At 42.6% G+C, this 19576-nt stretch overlaps 1 protein-coding gene and 1 pseudogene across 10 annotated transcripts in view; one reads left to right on the top strand and one right to left on the bottom strand.

Annotated features, from left to right (window-relative positions):
- CaMKII (Calcium/calmodulin-dependent protein kinase II) overlaps positions 1–19576 on the top strand; it is a 3892153-nt gene that overhangs the window by 2766590 nt on the left and 1105987 nt on the right. The window lies entirely within an intron of this gene.
- On the bottom strand, positions 17432–18951 carry LOC137234499 (UPF0489 protein C5orf22 homolog; annotated as a pseudogene).

The following is a 19576-nucleotide window of genomic DNA, read 5'->3' as shown; positions in this document are numbered from 1 at the left end:
GGTTTTCCTTAATTACTTTCTCTGCCCGCCGACATTCTGTCTTTAGCTCGGATAGTGTGTCCATTTTCGACGAGAAAGTCAGATTTGCCAAGTATGGTTTCAGGTTACCCTTTATGATTCCTACCAATTCTTTCTCGGGTATTCTTTGTCGAAGCCTAAACGTTAAATTATGTACTTCCCCATAGAAATCATCAAATCCCTCCGTCGCCAACTGCTTACGTTCCATTATTTGGCGAATCACCTCATAATCGGACTCTGCGGTCTTGAAGTGGGCTAGCAGTTCCGCCTTCAACTCCGGATATCCGAAGTTGGAGTCTTCGGCATGGTCCTCCAGCACCTGCCAGTACCACTTCAAAGCCGCACCCGCCACGAGGCAGTGAAAATCCGTAAACAGTTGGTGATGGGAGATCTGATGCTGTACCCTCATCTTCTCGATCCGGAACAAAAAACTTTCTACAGATATTCCCTTATCTGTACCGTCGAATTTGATATGCCACTTTTCGAGGTCCATCTTCTTCCAACGTGGTGGCTCTTGAGTGGCCTTACCTCTTCCATCTGTAGGTGGTTCATCGCCATTGGCACCGATCCTTGTTCCGGCTCCGCTAACTTGACCCCTGTAATTCGGCGTGGATGCCTGTGCGGAGCGATGATCCAGGGGCTGGGCGCGGGATGTTTCAACCTCCTTTAATCGACCACTCAGGCCGCCCACTGTCGTCTTCATTTTATTAAACTCAGTTGTAAACAGGGACATCATATCGTTTTGCTGAGCTGCCATTGCCATTAGGCGGCTCAGCGGTTCAACATTCGCATCAGTGATGGCTATTCCGCTTCCGGCAGGTCTTACCGCCTCGGTTGTCGCGACAGTTGGTCTCGGCGCCGCTGCAGGATCACCGCCCCCACAAGCACCATCCTCATTGTTTTCTGACATGTCCGATATTGCGTCGATTTTATGGCCGAAACTCAAACTGACTTCGGACTGGTTTACCACAACCTGAGTTCTGAAGGACACACTAGCGTCGCACGCAGTTCCCTCCCCTAATGAACTGAAAATGCGGGCAGCACAGCGATTGAAGTAGTCCGTAGGGACGAAATCCACCCGGTGCTCAATACCCGTGTCAATCTGGTTGAATAGTGAGCCAACCACCTGATTTTCAAGTGCCCGCGCAAAGCCGCGAGTAAGTATCCTATCTATGGTAAACAAACCCAGACCACCAGCCACTCTTTCTTCCCTATCGTCTTCCTTCGACATGTACCCAGGCTCCTACGACCCAGTCACACCTCTCACTCACACGAAGGTAGATTCAAAGTTGGAACGAACTCAGGTGCTTAGACCGTCAGGAATCCAAAACCAAAATTCCGTTCCAAGATTTAAAAAAATTAAATATAATAAAAAAAATTACAAATAAATGAACAAAGTTTCACGTACTTAAACCTGAATTCAAATTTCAAAAACTTCCGAAAAATAATTGCAAGATTGAAATTAAAAAAACGGTTATATAAAAAAAATTTCACTAGCTCTGATTTCAAACTAGCTTTCAGTTAAAAAAAAATCCAAAAAAGTTATGTTGAATCAAATGATGCAAACCAGTATTGATATTTCCGATTTGCGAAATTGAATTTGATTCAATTTACCAACGCAAAATTTGGATAGATAAAAAAATAAAAATAATAAAATAATGAAAAGGAGCAATTCAATAACGTATTTTTTTTTTTTTTTTTTTTTTTTTTTTTTTTTTTTTGTTAGAAGATGGCTAAAAAAAAAAGGAAAGAAATACCAAAACTAGAAATTCATGAAATTAAGTTCAGCTTCCGATTTCGAAGGGAAAGGTGAACAACGATATCAAAAAAAAATTAAATTTACGGGGCTTAAACCTAAACTCAAAACTCGAGTAGACAACTTTTCAACCGTTTATATCGAATAAAAAAAGTAATAATAAAACAATAAAAAAAATAATAAAAATGAAATTCGCCAAGTCCAATCTCAATCCAAATTTCCACAATAGGATTTACGAAATTTACCTCTATTTCAACTTTCCAAGTAAAAATAAAGATCGAAATTCTCCAATATTCAAATTAACTTAATTAAAATAAATAAATAAATGTAAGGCGCGATAACCTCCGAAGAGATCTAAGGCCGAGCTTCTCTTCCAATTTGCGTCGTGCTCCTCTTGATTTTTCCCTACAAATTGGCCGGACGGGACCTACATGTTTTATGCCGACTCCGAACGGCATCTGCAAGGCAGATGAGTTTTCACTGAGAGCTTTTCATGGCAGAAATACAATCGGAGCGCTTGCCAGACACTGCCGAGGGGCGACCCCGCTTAGAAAAATTTTCTTCTAATTGAAAAATCTTATTTCTAAAATTTTGATGTTGCTTTGCCCGGGAGTTGAACCCAGGGCATACGGTGTGATACGCGGAGCACGCTACCATCACACCACGGTGGCCGCCGAGTATTGAATATTGAGGAAAATTCCACTAAATTAAGTTTTAATTCAATGAAAGGACGCTCAAAAAAAAATTATGATTTAATGATAATGAGAAAAAAATCAATAATTAATTATATTTGTTTTAATTACAATATGATCAAGATCGAGACAAATTCTCCCGTTTAACCCAACCGAAAATATACAGAGATTTAGTTATATATGTATATTTTTGTGTATAAGTATATCTATTTAATATAAGAGCATGTATATATAGATATAATAAATAGTTGTTTCAAATCTGGTAAATTTATGAAGATAAAAAAACTTAAACCTCAGTAAACTATTCTTTCCTCAAACTAACAAAATTATTACTTTATATATGTGTGTATATTGGTTTGCTTTGGTGTATATAGGGTGTTGTACTTGTAGAGGTCATTGTAGGGGTTTTCAGTCCGTGCGTCCTCTGTCCGACGTTGTGTCATCTAGCTAAATCCCTGATTTATTAATTTTAAAGTGTACACTTCAGGATTCAGTATCTGATACCGGGACCTGGATGTACCACCTTAATGCCCACCCTTTGGAAAATTGCCCCCGTGCAAACGCGTGTTGCAAGCCTCACACACGGCTGTTGCTGGAACAACCATGTGGTAGCTTCAGCATCCGTATTTGCTAATCAGAAAAAAAACAAAGTTTGTATTGAATAGTATTCGAATTTATTATTGTACCCCTACCACCCCTAAGTGCCACTTATGCAAACTTTGAAGACTGCGCAAGGAACCCTAAAGGTGCAGGGATACGACCCCCTCAATTTATCATGGTAGCACATATCACTCGCGACTGGTCGCCCGCGAAGTTGCAACCATGAAACCTACTTACCCTAACCTGTCCGACTAGTGGTAATAGATAAGATGTAGTAGTGAATTAAGAGGACTGAAAAGACATAGCTAGAAGTAGAGGTGAATGAGAAAAAAACCATTCGGGCTATTGCGTTGGGCGCCATTGTTACGTATTTGATTTTTTTGGGGTAAGGCGAAGGTGGCGTGTGGCATGGTTGCTGGCCCCTGCTAGCTCGTCGAATGGGGTGGGCTTCTGCTCACCAGCCTTACCAACAACTACGACAACAAAATTATGAGAGTCATGCCGGATAAAATTTATTAAGGAGAGACAAGTCCAAGAGGTAGAAGCAGAGGAAGAAGCAGAAGAAGAAGCGTTAAAGAAAGGAAGCCCGTCCAAAGTCAGGGGGAGTCTACCCACCCTCTTCAGCGTATTGTACGCGAAGCCATGGGCGCTGTGCTGACTCCTCTTGTTTTACAGCGCCCCCAAAACCTGACCCAAGTCCGTCCGTCTGAAGGTCCCTCAAGTCATGTCGACAATTGCCAGGTCGTCACCCCTGCGTCCCCTCCATTCCCCAGGTGCAACACCCTCACCAAAGGCCTACGAAAACTTAGCCTTCCATCTTTTCAAATGCAAAACTTTTCAGACACGGAACTTCATCTTTCTTATATGTACAATTTTTATTTATTTATTCCAATTATTGGTATTAGCGCTACCCTATTTTCACAAAAATTCAACTGTGGTTCTAATCTAACATATAAATAATTCAATTCCAAATTTGATTCTAACCTAGCATTTAATTCAATTTTCTTAAGCTTAACCGTACAACTAACTATTTCCTATCTTTATTAAATTCAATTTCTTAAACAAAATAAAAAAGAAAGGTAATTCAAACGCAGAAAAAACTTACAGGCAAAAAAAAAAAAGAAAAAGCTGAACACCCTAATATGTGCGATTCTTTTTCCTTTCTTGTTTCCCCCTTTTTTTCTAGACTCTTACCCAAGATACGTCTTTTTAAGATAAATCGCCCACATTGATATGTATCTTGTCGGACAATTAAGAATTCATTTGAAATTCTTCCCACCTCTAATCCCTGACCTAGGTTCGTATGTTCTTAATGTGTATATATGTAAATGCCAAGGTGCATAGGTACATAAAAAAAATGGAACACACAATATCACACACCTGATCACTTCAGAGTTGTTGGTACCAGCAAGCCGCAGAGAATCTGTGGAGGAGAACCAAACAAAATCGTACACATACCTACATATTTTGCCCAAGCAGGGTTCAGTGGGATTCAGAGTTGAATGCCGGTCTCATTCACTCGTGATAGCGGGCAACGAGTGAATCATCTACGGCAATTAGCGATAAATACGAAAAAAAAAAAAAATAGCAAAAACAAAAAAAAAAGCGGGAAACTACTTCTGACGGCCGTAAATCAGATAAGCGAACCAATTATTATTTTATTTTTTTTTTTTCGCACGCTGCTGCTAACAGCTAAAGAAATTGCCAATTAACCGATGTAAATGAATAAAAAGTAAACGCGAAGGAAAATTAATAAGGTAATAAAATTTGGAGACCAAAAGTAGTGCACCAGGTGCTTAACCACAAAAACGTAAGCAAACAAAAAAAATTATAAAGAAGATAGATGCGATTCTGAATGTGGTTTTTCATGTGAGTGGTCAACCAAAAAAACCAGGTGATGTGGAAATGAATTTCGAAACCCAGAAATTGTGCAATTGGAACCAAAAAAAAAAGGAAAAGTCAAAGTTTTATTATTATTTTTTTTTTTTGTGACTCCAGTGGCGGTCAGCGTTGGCCCGCCGCTAAATTGCCGGTTGCGCTGTCAGCGATCCGTCGCTGCTCTGCCGGTGATGTTGACGTTGGCGAAAGCAGGATTTGCTTAATACGACGTTGCCGTCATCGCCGCCGCTCCTGCTGCTCTGCCTCTTTTGGGCACTGACGCTGTCGCTGGCGCTAATAATATTTTTATAATTTTGACTTGTCTCGGTGCTCTGGAGCGGTGACCCAATCCCGGTGCGTATCTCTCTCCCTCTCTGGTTTTATTTTAACAGAGCTCCCGTCGCTATGTGTTAGCGGTCGTTGCCCCTTGAGGTGTATGCTGGTATGTATAGCCAAATTTGGTGTTCTTTAAGGTTTAGGCCTTTTATCTGCGTCCTGCCACTAATTATCTGTAGCAGGACTTACAGCGGCTTCCTTCCAGTTGTCTGGGCTTTTCGGTGCATAAACTGCCCACAACAGTTAAGGAACTTTTATTATATTTTTTCTTTTGTTTCAAAAATAGCGCGCACTTTTTTAATTTAAATTTAGGCAAGACTTAAGTTCACGACCGCACACTTCAACAACTATTTCTACTGTGAATTTTGGATTCTAGTTATATAATGATCGAACCCTGAGTTCGTATCCAAACGGCATTTCCCTACAACTGTCTTACGAATTTACACGCAAACAGATGCATCTGGCCTCGTTTGCGTCCACACACACAGTCACACCGTGAGTACATGTAGATACCCTTTCACTAATGCTGCGCAACACGAGCGCATACCCGGTTGCGATACACTTTCAAAAAAAAAGCTGTTGCCGGCGTACTTGCAGCATAAAGGCTGGCGTAACAGGCCCGCACCCGTCGATAGTGCCTGCACCATGGAACGTGTGAGTAGAATAAATTCAGACGCCGGCTTTGGTGTATTCTTTGCCCTTTTTGCCCAATGTGTGGCCTCGACCATCGACTCCATGCCGGGCTAATGATCTAGGTCAGGTTAAGTAACGCATTGTTAAGGAATTTGTGTAACTATGCCTGCTACGTACGCAATCCTCTACGGACTATATCACAGTGTCTACTTCTACTTTCAAATCCTTCTATTTCATTAAATATCACAGGGTAATTAGAGTAAATAGTCAGTAGGTGGAAAAGCCAAATATCACAGGGTTTAAGGTAACAAAATTTAACAATGTATAAAAAAATTAAAAATATCACAGCAAAATAAGGTATAAATAAGGAAATAAATTAGTAAAATAAACAAATAAATTATTACATACACAAGTATATGGGATTGTCAAGTGATTATATTCCTGGTCAAGTGGGTGTATACATGTTGAAATTCACGGGGTATTAAACTGTAGAAATAGGTCAATATATGTATAAATAATTAACTAAATAGGTAAATAAAAAATATAAAGAAAAAAAAATATATAACTAACTAAATAAATGAATAAGTACATAAATAAATTCACTAACACTAAAAAAAAAGTCAGTTTGCTACAAACACTAGGTATACATGCCACATTTAACACGGAACAGATATTTTACTTCGCAAAAATGTCTTTAGCGTGGTATACCCCGATCCTTTTTCCCTTTGTATCCCCAAGTTCGTACATGGCTTTCCCAATCGCTTTCAAGACTATACATTTGACTTGTTTGGGGGCCAACTTGGCATTGTAATTTTCAATCTGCGAGCTCTGTTTAAAATTTCGGCGGTATACCAGTTGTCCGATTTGAAACCTTACATCTCTACTCCTCGTATCATACACCTTTCTACTGCGCTCGTGGGCTAACTTCAGCTCCTTTTTAATCTTCTCTCTAAGCAATTGTAACCTGTCACTGCTTGCCTCCACTTCGCAATCAACATCCTTCAGTGAGCCCAACTTCCGGCATAGCTCGTATGATGCTGCATGCAGTATCATAGGCATACCGAAATTGGCCTGATATGGGGACATGTTGATTGCGGAGTTAACCGCACTTCGAAGAGCGAACGCCGCGTCGCTAATACACCGATCCCAATTCTTTTGATTCTCATGAATAAAAGATCTTATAATTTGCAACACCGATCGGTTTACCCTCTCTGTGGCGTTGCCTTGCGGGGAATAGAAAGCTGTTTTGATATGGGCGGTACCATACTTTTCTAAGAACGTGTTGAAAGTTCCTGAAATGAATTGCCTTCCACTGTCCGAGTGGATGTATTCGGGTACCCCGAATATATGGAAGACTTCCCGTTCAAGGAACTTTACCACCTCGGCTGATGTCGCTTTGCGCATAGGCTTCAAGAACACAAATTTCGTAAAATGATCTAAACATACAAACACATACACATTACCATCACATGTGCGAGGATAAGGGCCCATAAATTCTACAAACAGACGCTGAAAAGGTCGTTCGGTTATATGCTGTTTGCCCATAAGGGGTCTGTGAAAAACATTTTGTGTCTTGTTGGCCGAGCATACTTCACATTCTTTTATAAAAGCACAAACTTCTGACACCATTCCTGGCCAATAATATTTTTCGCGCAACCGAGACAAGGTCTTATGGACACCGCCGTGACCTGCTGATGGAGAGCTGTGAACAGATCGAACAAGTCCCGGTCGTAGTTCCGACGGAACCGAAAGCTTCCAGGCATGGTCCGCTTGAAGTACATCCCCCCGGTCAAACTGCGTCCGTTTGTATACGTATCCATCAGACACGCATACGTCAGGTAATTTTTCTTTATTATCTATCACTGTTTTTACTAATTCTTTGTATTCTTCAGATTTGAAATATGGCGATTCTAAACATACATCAACCATTCTCTCACTTGGTATCAACTCTTCCATATCCATCCTGCATAAGGTATCAGGTACAACGTTTTGTGACCCTTTCCTGTATTCGATATTAAAATCGAAGCTTTTTAGTTTGAGGCTCCATCTCGCGAGTCGTCCAGAAAGGTCCTTTTGATTCATGAGCCACTTCAGGCTCGCGTGGTCCGTTATAATGGTGAAGGGCAAACCCTCCACATAAGGTCGAAATCTTTTAACGCTTAGGACTGCCGCGTAGCATTCCAGCTCCGTAATGCTATAATTTTTCTGGGCTTTATTGAGTTTTGCTGACATGCATGCTATCGGTCGTTCGTTATTGTCCTCGTCTAGTTGGAAAAGCACCCCGCCCACGCCGTCTGTTGATGCGTCACATTGAATGTAAAAGTGTCTGTTAAAGTCCAGGTGTATCAGTACGGGTGCCGATATCAAGCTTTGCTTAAGTCGGTCGAATGACCTTTTGGCATCGTCAGTCATCGAAAATTTCTTTATCTTTTCCTTAGTAAGACAGTCGTGCAGCGGGGCTGCAATAGTCGCGTAATCTAGTATGAAACGTCGGTACCAGCCTGACATGCCTAAGAACCGCCGCAACTGTTTAGGGGTTTTAGGCTCAGGGAAGTCCCTCACTGTCGCTACCTTGTTCGCATCTGTTTGGATACAGCCGTCTCCCACAATATACCCGAGATATTGGACCTCTTTTTAGCAAAATTTACTTTTTTCAACATTTATCGTTAAGTTTGCTTCGCGTAGACACCGAGCGACCTTTTCTAACAAACATATATGGGACGAAAAATCTTCAGAACACACTAACAAATCATCAAGGTACACAAACACACATTCACGTAACGAAGCGGGTATAACCTTGTCCATTAACCTACACATTCTCTGTGCCGCGTTGCACAGTCCAAAGGGCATAAATGTAAATTGATACAGGGGTCTTCCTGGCACAGTGAACGCTGTCTTCTCCCTAGACTTCTTTTCTAACGGAATCTGCCAGAAGGCATCCTTCAAGTCTATGGCTGATATATAGTGGATGTTTTGCAGCCGGCTAAGAATTCCGTCAATATGAGGGAGTGGGTATGCGTCTTTGACAGTTCTCTCGTTTACCTTACGCGCGTCAAGGCATAGTCGGTTTTTCGTGCCTTTGACTACCAGTGATACTGGTGAATTCCAACTACTGTTGGATTCCTCTATCACACCCATACTCAACATCCTATCTAGCTCAGCATATATGAGTTTTTGTATCGCGGGTGAAATAGGGTAGTGTCGCTGTTTCACAGGGAGATTCTCATCGCTCGCTTCTATAATATGTTCTTCTAACCCTGTTCTGCCTAATCCCAAGACAGCGAACGATGGAAACTGTGCTTTTACTTGCTCTAATGCCACTGTCTGGTCGGGGGTCAATGTATGTTGTACTGCGTCGAATGACAGATCACCCTCTGCGGGTACGAGCTCTGCTACGGTCGTGTGGGAGGGACGTGTCATGGGACCTCTGCTCACTACGTTCAAGTTGAACACCTTCCAGAAATCTATCCCGAGGTACACCTCCTGCTGCAACCCTGGCACTATTAAAAATTCTAGATCCCTACACATGTCATCCCATTCCACTGGTAATGTTATCACGCCTGTTACTGCCGTTTCCCCTCCGTTTGCCGTTCTTATACACTGCTTTTCTATGGGGAGAATCCTTTCTTCCTGCCCTTTCAGGAAATTTTTGCTATTCCTCCCCAGGCAACTTGCTCCTGCGCCTGAGTCCAACAACGCTAAAGCCTCCTTACCTCCTATTCTAGCCTGTGCGAAAAACCTATTATCTCCCTTTAAAGTGACTATGGTTGATACAATTTTGTTGTGTATTCTTTTATAGGTTTTTCTCCTTTCCCTCATCTTTTCAATTTTTCTAAAATTCCTGCTTCTTCTCCTTTCTGATATTGCCTCGCAAAATATTCTCCTCCTGGCTTCTTCATATTCTAATTTTCTCATATGCAAGTTCTTTAATTCTCGTTTCTTTCTTAAATCTAAATTAATTTTAGCTACATCACTATTGTTTTCCCTCTTCAAGATCCTTATGCACTGTTGCCCGGGTGATTCTTCCCCAGGCTGAGTCCCCCGGTCATCTCTGCCAGATTCCCCTTTCCCTTGGGTGGCCTGAAAACGCGGAAGGAACTATCCCCGCCACACGAAAAGCAAACCATGTTGTGGAAACTAGATTTGCATTTTGTTTCCTTATTGGCTTCAGCCGGGTTTTTAATAAAATAATCGACCGGCATCCCACACGAGAAGCACAGCATCAAGTGAAAGGGAGAGGGACAGAAAGAGTTGATGGTGGGTTTTGGGTTGTTTGCAGACGTGGGGACAGGTACCCCACGCGGTGCTACATTATGTGCCCTGTTGTCAGGGAGCTGGCCACCGTTCAACTTACTCTTAAAAGGATTCCCCATCGCTTCTAGTGGCTTGGCGTTACCCCCATCCTCCGCGAGCGAATGGTCAGGGTAAGCCAGCTCACTTATCCCCCCTTTGGACCTACTCCGGTTTTCCTTAATTACTTTCTCTGCCCGCCGACATTCTGTCTTTAGCTCGGATAGTGTGTCCATTTTCGACGAGAAAGTCAGATTTGCCAAGTATGGTTTCAGGTTACCCTTTATGATTCCTACCAATTCTTTCTCGGGTATTCTTTGTCGAAGCCTAAACGTTAAATTATGTACTTCCCCATAGAAATCATCAAATCCCTCCGTCGCCAACTGCTTACGTTCCATTATTTGGCGAATCACCTCATAATCGGACTCTGCGGTCTTGAAGTGGGCTAGCAGTTCCGCCTTCAACTCCGGATATCCGAAGTTGGAGTCTTCGGCATGGTCCTCCAGCACCTGCCAGTACAACTTCAAAGCCGCACCCGCCACGAGGCAGTGAAAATCCGTAAACAGTTGGTGATGGGAGATCTGATGCTGTACCCTCATCCTCTCGATCCGGAACAAAAAACTTTCTACAGATATTCCCTTATCTGTACCGTCGAATTTGATATGCCACTTTTCGAGGTCCATCTTCTTCCAACGTGGTGGCTCTTGAGTGGCCTTACCTCTTCCATCTGTAGGTGGTTCATCGCCATTGGCACCGATCCTTGTTCCGGCTCCGCTAACTTGACCCCTGTAATTCGGCGTGGATGCCTGTGCGGAGCGATGATCCAGGGGCTGGGCGCGGGATGTTTCAACCTCCTTTAATCGACCACTCAGGCCGCCCACTGTCGTCTTCATTTTATTAAACTCAGTTGTAAACAGGGCCATCATATCGTTTTGCTGAGCTGCCATTGCCATTAGGCGGCTCAGCGGTTCAACATTCGCATCAGTGATGGCTATTCCGCTTCCGGCAGGTCTTACCGCCTCGGTTGTCGCGACAGTTGGTCTCGGCGCCGCTGCAGGATCACCGCCCCCACAAGCACCATCCTCATTGTTTTCTGACATGTCCGATATTGCGTCAATTTTATGGCCGAAACTCAAACTGGCTTCGGACTGGTTTACCACAACCTGAGTTCTGAAGGACACACTAGCGTCGCACGCAGTTCCCTCCCCTAATGAACTGAAAATGCGGGCAGCACAGCGATTGAAGTAGTCCGTAGGGACGAAATCCACCCGGTGCTCAATACCCGTGTCAATCTGGTTGAATAGTGAGCCAACCACCTGATTTTCAAGTGCCCGCGCAAAGCCGCAAGTAAGTATCCTATCTCTGGTAAACAAACCCTGACCACCAGCCACTCTTTCTTCCCTATCGTCTTCCTCCGACATGTACCCAGGCTCCTACGACCCAGTCACACCTCTCACTCACACGAAGGTAGATTCAAAGTTGGAACGAACTCAGGTGCTTAGACCGTCAGGAATCCACAACCAAAATTCCGTTCCAAGATTTAAAAAAATTAAATATAATAAAAAAAATTACAAATAAATGAACAAAGTTTCACGTACTTAAGCCTGAATTCAAATTTCAAAAACTTCCGAAAAATAATTGCAAGATTGAAATTAAAAAAACGGTTATATAAAAAAAATTTCACTAGCTCTGATTTCAAACTAGCTTTCAGTTAAAAAAAAATCCAAAAAAGTTATGTTGAATCAAATGATGCAAACCAGTATTGATATTTCCGATTTGCGAAACTGAATTTGATTCAATTTACCAACGCAAAATTTGGATAGATAAAAAAAAAAAAAATAATAAAATAATGAAAAGGAGCAATTCTGTTCGGCCTGGGTGCGTCTGGAACCGGCAGTGGGTAGGCGCACACGGGTCGATCTTGGAGTGGATGGTTCGCTCAAAAGAAATAAATAAAAACACAAGAGGAATTCCTCGTTATAAAATAATACTTTAATTTAGAGTGATGGGAATATATACAGTGTTGATACAATATTACCTTGGCGCTTTAAGTGACGATGGTGATCCTTGCGATGTGTGCTGGTTGGCGGTCGATCGAAAAAGAGACCGGTTGTGCCGTTGAGGACAACCGCTAAGCCGCGAAAAGGTCCTCTGGTATAAGGAGGGGAAAAAAGCCACACACACAACAGCCCCCACATATACGTGCATGGGTGCTGACAACCTGCACACACCCATGCATGCGTATGAAACGCATGCATGTGCATGCATGCACACAAATGCGGCGTGAGTGTGGGTGGCTGGAAATCTTATTAAAACGTTAGGGAGGGGCGCCGTCAATCAAGTAAAAGTTAGGCCTTGGGCCTAAACATGCCGCCCCCCTTGTGGTACGCAACATCACAGTCCGCCAAGGATCACCGACCGTGAAGAAGAGAAGAAAAAAATAAAAAACTTATAATTAATTATATCTAACTTAACATAAACCCTGGTCAGTCCGCCGGCTTGGCGGCACGCAAGATGGTCTGCGCAATGGGTGAGCTTGGTTGCTGATGCCTCTGTCATTCGGCACTTTTCCCGTTATGATTCAAGGCCTAAGCCAGGTTTGCCTAGAGCTAGGGATTGCGAAAAGAAGTAAGAAGATATACGTGTTCATATTTCTTGCCGTTTATTACAAATTCATTGGAAATTCTATGCTTGTGAATTTTGTATGAAGAAAATTCAATAAAAAAGGAACGTATTGTAATGATACAAGATTTTAAACGCACACCTCTTGCGACTGTGTACAGCAGAAATTCAATAAAAAATAAAAAAAAAGTGTAAAATTCATGGATTTCGGTCGTTACCGAACATTTTCATGTTAGTCCTTGGTTGTGCCCGAGAGTACCCACCCGAAGATGGTACTCTGAGCCAGCAAAGGGCCAAACGTGGTGGGCAGAATCCCTGGTAGCATTATTTCGGCATATACGTCTGTCCCTAGTACGAGGCGGATCGGGGCAGATGAATAAAACTGTAGATCCGCCAGACGGAGATGTGCGTACGGGGATGCGATGGCGCTGTCGACGCTGGTCGTGGGGGCCATCCGCCGAAAATTGGACACGACCGCCGCATGGGTTGCAATTCGTTTATTTTGGCCGTGTCTTCCTCGTATGCGTAGTAGGCATCCTGCTTGCCCGCCAATGGTGCTGGTAGGGAGTTGGAGCTCCCGGGCTAGCTCATCTACGATAACGGTGGTGGGGGAGCATCCGTCAATCAAGGCACGGACGAGGTGTAGCCGCCCCCCAGCTTCTATCTTCACGACCGCGGTGGGTGTGATCGCTACCGTTGGTATCATGGTGGCGGTGGCTGCTGAATGCTGGGCTACAAGCCCTGACCGGAAGGCGGACACGGTGGTGAGCTGCAGCGTGTTGCCTCCGTGGCTGCGATCTTGTGGCTGATGTCGTTGATGCAGGCGAAGAGGCCTTGTCTCCGCTCTGCGGTCGCGCGGATGTCGTCTCCGTTGGGGGTTCCTGGTTTGCCGGCGAAGGGACCGGGTCTCCGCTCGGCCGTTATATGTATGGCGCTGTGCTGTCGCTGTCCCTTGTTGGCGCCGCTTCCTCTCGTGCTGCAGAAGTGGTCGAAATGATTTGGCTGTAGATGGTATGGTCGGGCGAAGAGACCGCGTCTCCGCTCCGGTTCGGCTGGCATCTCGGTTTTGGTGTGGACGAAGAGGTCCAGTCTCCGTTCCAGCGTCCGACGCATATAACGATATGGAGTCGTCTATCCGCTCTCGGGGTGAATCTAGCTCCTCTTCCACTTGGACGCTCCATGGCTTGGAGCGGGCTTCTTGTAATAGCTGCTCCTCTTCGTCGATCGAGGCGATGTGCAGCATCGTGTGGTGCTTCTCGCCGCACCGTTTTCATCGCCCTTGGCTTGGGCACGCGTTAGAGCGGTGACCAGGCGCCAGACAATTTCCGCAGTAGCTTTCGCGAATGGTTACGTAGAGGCGCTCTTCTGGCCTTTTCGCCCGAAAGGCTGGACACAAGCGGATAGGGTGTCGCTCAAGACACACTCGGCATTCCGACGAATAACGCGCTGCGTTCGTGGCAGCATTACGTTTTAAAGCGGCAAAACGACCCATTTTTCTGAAAGGAGTGAAATAGGTTTCAATGGGTCGGGTCATTGTCAAAGTGCAGGGGGCGAGTGGTCCCTAATTGTATTGTTGAGATTTGGGATATTTTAGTAGCGCTTGCGTAGGGGGCAAACATCTGTAGCAGTATAAAAATATTCATATTTGGCGCACATCATGTGCATGGCCTCTTTCCACGCACGTTATGTGCCTGGGTCTTTAGTGCCTTATTTTGTTTATTTTGTGTCGCCCTGTAGCGTTTTAGTTAGCCACGGGCACACGAGTGCTGCAGAAAAATGAGCATTTACGATTTTTCGGTTCGCACATTCTGGTACCGACCCGGGTAGAAAGTGTATAGTGTGGGTTCTTTTGAGTCGCTGTTATTTGTGTTGTTGGTGCTAAAAACCAACAACTTTCCTGCCCGCCGCAAAAAAAAATGTCTGGACAGCAAAATTGTCTGCCAATAAAGAAAAAATATGTTCGTTTTTGAAGAGGGGAGATCTTTATAAAATGTATAATTTTTTATTTGTTGGTATTGCCCTCCGCTTATTTGTTCAACTTATCCCAAGTACTCTTGTAGTCCTGTTTTGTTGATGGCCTTTATCAAACGGCACGGTTCCCGAAGGGTATTTGGCTCCGATACCGATTCCTCAGACTCGAGTTTTTGGGTACCCGTTTGCATCTTTTTATGCATCCCTAATATAATGTACATTTAAAACTCGGCATGTATGTACATACGTTGGTGTAAGTATATGGGCAGTCAGTGCCCGTACTTTACCGCATTGGTAGTTTGACATACCTTTTGGACCCATTTTTCATTTTCTACTACTTCTGCTACCAACACTTAGATTCTACCAATATTTCAGTATTTTCGCACTGAAAACGCATACTGCGATAATTTTAAAGTATTGAATTGCAGAGCCCACCCAACTAACATTAGGAGGCGATACTGACCAAATCAGTAAATTTTGAAAAAAAAAGAGAACTTAAACAGGAAATAAATTTTGAGTAGAGAAATATATTGACTGAGTACGCGAATATTCTCTGCGCTATTTTTCTCAGTTTTTTTTTTCTCTTTTGAATAATTTGAACGACAATAGGAAGTTTTACGTAAACGATAACATGCTGAAATTGGTTATTTTTCGGCGGTAATTTTGGTACCTTGGAAAATTGTTGTTGTGATTAGACGTTTTGGTGCATGTTTGTCAGTATTTCACACTCACGATACAGGAAAAAAGTGAGTATCGTATAGGCATAAGCTATGTACATAGATATATACAAATGTATGTAGTTTTGTCTTGTTTACGTGTTTTAAAAGTGTCATTTCCTTGAAATGCTCGTTATTTGTTTTACAACAAATGATTAATTGTTTGGTACAAATATGAATCGTAGCGGTTGTTTTCTTGGTAAAAAACTACCAACTACTACCATTTTCGTTTTTCTCTCACCCACTACCATTCCCTTTATAAAGGTCCGCGCACTGGCATAACATGCCAGACAAAAACAATGAACATTCATGCGCACCAATGTACATTTCTCTGAATTGAAGCAAACGGTAAATGGATCGTTCGATTCAAGCCGCCGTTTGTTTCATTCTTTTCGTTTTACGCGTGGTGGAGTACGCTTGCTCCGAAAATTGAATTCGTCGTACTCGTGGGCTTTACAAACGGCAAAGAAGGAAAAAATTCCTTGCTTTTTTTTTTTAATACAAACAAATTTTTTTGTGCGCCACGCTATACACAAGTTGACTCGTTCAACAAAATAGCGTTAAAAGGAACTAATAAGAACCTACAAGATCTGGGCAGAAATCCGCCAGCACCAACCGCAAACAGAATGGCACCAAAGAATGAGGATTGCTATATCATCCTCAAAAAACAACAGCAACAACAAAAACAGCTACTGCCACTGCTGCAGCCTCTGCATTGATGGATAAGTCAAGGGATGTCGCCAGTAGTACCAGCACAACCACATCATCGGGTCACTTAGATGCCGGTGCGTGCAGCAGCACTAGTTCAATAACAAAAATTTATCATTTAAGTTTTCATAACTCCAAAGAGGGTTTGTTGCATCGCAGCAGCATTAGTAGTAGCTCCATTGCCGCGGCAAGCACAATCACTATTACATCATTAGTGGATGATTGTTTAAATTATGACTTGTGGATGTGTTTGCCATTTCGACATTACTATTGCTGTTGTGACCCTGATTACGCAAGAATCTGGACTCTATCTTTATTATTATTAAAATAGCGTGCTGGATAACGTCTGTGCATGTTGTGGCCAACTTTGCCAGAACCAGTATTAACATTACCATTATTTCCACTATTGGTGTGGTGATTTTGTGCTGATGGAGTTATTGTTGGGATCAGGTTTTGGTTCTTGCACAACGTCTTCATTAGTGTTGCCTGTGTTGGCTTTCCAAAGCCGCCTTACCACTGTTGACTCTCGCATTTGCCTCCCTATCATTGTTACCGCGCTTCAAATGCATAAAATGGTACTCTAAACCTAAGTTGTAAAAAAAATTACGCGAAGTTGCCAAATCCGTAGGCAAATCTATGCCATTAGCATCTACAGATTTCTTCGTGAAAGTCAGAAAGTCGGTCACCGTGGTGTGATGATAGTGCGCTTCCACTCACACGGAAAATCCTGGGATCAAGGCCTGGAAAACGTAACATCAAAAAACTTTAGAAAAAATTTTTGTTTCAATTAGAAAACAAAATTCTGAACGAGGTCGCTTCCCAAGTATTGTATTTATTTTCTTTTTTAACTGAGCCATGGCCTATATTTGATGTTCCTTTTTTTTTTTTTTTTTTTTTTTTTTTTTTTTTTTTTTTTTTTGTTGGTTTGCCTATTAGAACGCTCAATTCAGAACCAACAACTTGTGTGCATATCATGCAAAAAAAAATTAAGCAAAGTTGCCAAATCCGTAGGGAAATCTATGCCATTAGCATCTACAGATTTCTTCGCATTAAAATTAATACGAGCAGTTAGCGTAGTATTTGTGTTATTTGTGCAACTGCGATTACGATTTGTTGGAGTTTCTTGTTGCATTTGTGAGTGCGGTGAATTATTTTGCTGCGAACCGATTTCAGCTGAGTTCGAAGTCGGGGTACGACCATCATATGGCATACTAGGCGAATAAAAATGGACCTCCCGCAATGTGAGCTGTAGCTGTAATAAGAGGTGGTTAAGGGTGGTGCTGTTTGCATATAAATATTACTCGGTGTTGGTGCAAAGGCTGCGGGCGGTGCACATGGTGGTGGATACATATAATGACCGGCGGGCATGAGTGCTGCAGCTGGTGGATGCATGGCGGCAGGATCATAACCATACGAATAACACTTCTCCGGCATGACGCCATATTGCGGAGGTGCAGGTAAGTTCTGTAATAGCTCTTTGAATTGCGCAAAATATTGTTCCAATTCTTTGGCGGTACTGATATGATGTGGCAAGCCATTAGTATCTGTTCTCCTACCCAAATCATATATGAGCAACCAATCGATCTCATCGTCAGCATAATGATTTGAAAAGATTTTCTATGCGCGTATAAGTTTCGGTGGATATTATCTCTGGATCGGGTGTAGGTGTGAGTGTCTCTAAAGTTTTCGCCTCTTCTAAATGCGCTTCCAATTGTAATTTACGTCGCTCTGTAGTGCCACCACAGTCTTTAACTTCACTATCAAAGTGGAAAATATCGGTGAGTTGTTCATAACAATTAGTATCTATAGATTTATAACAAAAAGAATTAGTAGTACTAAAGAAATCCAAATCGATATCTAAAACAAAGTTCGGCGCATCTGCTTCTTTGATAAATTCTTCGGTTTTGATTGGTGCAGTTTTGGTTGTCGGGTCTAAGTTAATGACATGCAATTCCATATCACGCGTCTGCGGCAACTCTTGTACCACAATAATTGCCCTTTTATATGAAGTAGTCCAATGGACAATCAACACTTATTTTATCATTTTTATGACCAATTTTGAAACTGTATTTCCCTAATGGGATTTGTTGACACCAGGAGTCTTCAGCCAGACAACACGATTGAAGTGACCTGCATAACAAGTCGGCATTATCCACTTTTCAATATTCAGTTCGGCCAACATTGTTTTCTACGAGGCACTAGCCGGTATCTCACGTGATATAACCATGTCCGGATGTGAATCAAAATGTACGAGCAAATTATTTTCCAATGGCAAGTGGCGTGTGGCAAAACCGCGATATATAACTTCCAAAACGTCATTGTGATAATCGGTTATAAATATAGGAATGCGTTGAAATTTACGTGGTTGCATATTCTTGGCTGCATCGGCATCTAAACTAAAATCTTTAGAATTGAATATATGCAAGCTACGTTCAGATACTGTGCCTGCCAGCGACGATGTGGACACGTTGCCCAATCTGTTGTCATCCTCATCAACTCCCTTTAATTTATAATCCTCCTCTACCTTGCCAGACAACAACAACAGCAACCTTACCAGCTTCTATGCGTTTGTGTGGTGGTTGTTGCTTCTCTGACTCGACATCTCCCTCAATTGTTACTTTTACACCCGATTTTTAGCCTTTCCAATTTCTGGCGCTTTGGTATCAATTAGCTCGGTAGACACGCTTTCACTTGCCGCCGACGTTGCTTCTTCTGATCCACTTTCAGACATTTCTGGGGCCGCGGCTGTTGCATTTTCTGCTGAATTGCAGGCACTTTTTTCGGATTTTCCTTAATTGCAACGGAGAAAGATTTTGTGTAAAGCTTTTCTACCGAGCTTCGAGGGCTTCTGGGGGTTCGTTGCTGGTTATTTTGAGCTCGGGCATTTAGTTTGGGGAAGGGTAATGAAAGCGCTCATTAGTGCCATTTGTAGGCTTTGATAAAAGAGAAAATATGAACATTTTGCTAAAGAATAATTAAAACGTTGGAAATTAATAATAGGTAGGTAGAAATTAATAATAGGAGGATATAAAATGCATTGAATACAGGAGATGAAACTTAGGCAGAAACAATCAGCACATGCCGATCTCCCTTTCTGCTTACAATTCTGCTTCCAGATGAAAGAGTTGTCATCGACTTCCCTCAATCTCGACATGTACGACTGAGTGTGTACGTTAGCTTTGGTGTATTGATTGTTAGAACTACCGGTTTTTTAAAAGTACATTCCTATTCAATCGCGCGCTTCCGTATTGCTTATTTATTTGTTTCCATACGTGACCTTTGCGGCTCGACCGCTTTAGGCTAACGTAAGGCAGGCATGCGAGATAGCGAGTTTTGAACTTTTAAAAATATTTTAT

Source organism: Eurosta solidaginis, chromosome X, assembly GCF_040869045.1.
Source record: "Eurosta solidaginis isolate ZX-2024a chromosome X, ASM4086904v1, whole genome shotgun sequence".
Lineage (NCBI taxonomy): Eukaryota > Metazoa > Arthropoda > Insecta > Diptera > Tephritidae > Eurosta > Eurosta solidaginis.
Note: the sequence above shows the minus strand (reverse complement) of the source record. Positions and strands in the feature narration are given on the sequence as shown.